General features: G+C 43.3%; 1 protein-coding gene across 1 annotated transcript in view; it reads right to left on the bottom strand.

Moving 5' to 3' along the window:
* EMH_0004480 (phosphoserine phosphatase, putative) overlaps window positions 1-480 on the bottom strand; it is a gene marked incomplete at both ends in the record, with an annotated part of 6925 nt that overhangs the window by 2285 nt on the left and 4160 nt on the right. The window lies entirely within an intron of this gene.

The raw sequence follows: 480 nt of genomic DNA, 5'->3' as shown, positions 1-480 counted from the left end.
CAGCAGCAGCAGCAGCAGCAGCAGCAGCAGCAGCAGCAGCAGCAGCAGCAGCAGCAGCAGCAGTTTACTGGTTTAATCCTTTGAGTAGTCTGAGGCGGCGTTTTAAGCTGTCCTCAAAAGGGAGGTTTCCTTTCATTGCTGCTGCTGTTATTGCTGCAACTTCTTCTTCTTTACCTGCAGACAAACCCTAAACCCTAAACCCTAAACCCTAAACCCTAAACCCTAAACCCTAAACCCTAAATATTTTAATATTTAAGTATTTAAGTATTTACAAGAAGAGGCAAAGCAATGCAGCATAGAGTGGTGTTTAGGGTTTTAGTTTAGCCCTTTTCGTTCGGGGTTAGGGTTTATAGATCAGATATAGGGTTTAGGGTTTAGGGTTTGGGGTTTTATGTTTAGGGTTTAGGGTTTAGGGTTTAGGGTTTGGGGTTCCTCACCGATCTGTGCTGCAATTTCATCTATGACTTCTTCTTCTATCAA

The sequence above is a fragment of the Eimeria mitis genome, genomic scaffold (assembly GCF_000499745.2).
Source record: "Eimeria mitis Houghton genomic scaffold, Emh_scaff230, whole genome shotgun sequence".
NCBI lineage: Eukaryota > Apicomplexa > Conoidasida > Eucoccidiorida > Eimeriidae > Eimeria > Eimeria mitis.
Note: the sequence above shows the minus strand (reverse complement) of the source record. Positions and strands in the feature narration are given on the sequence as shown.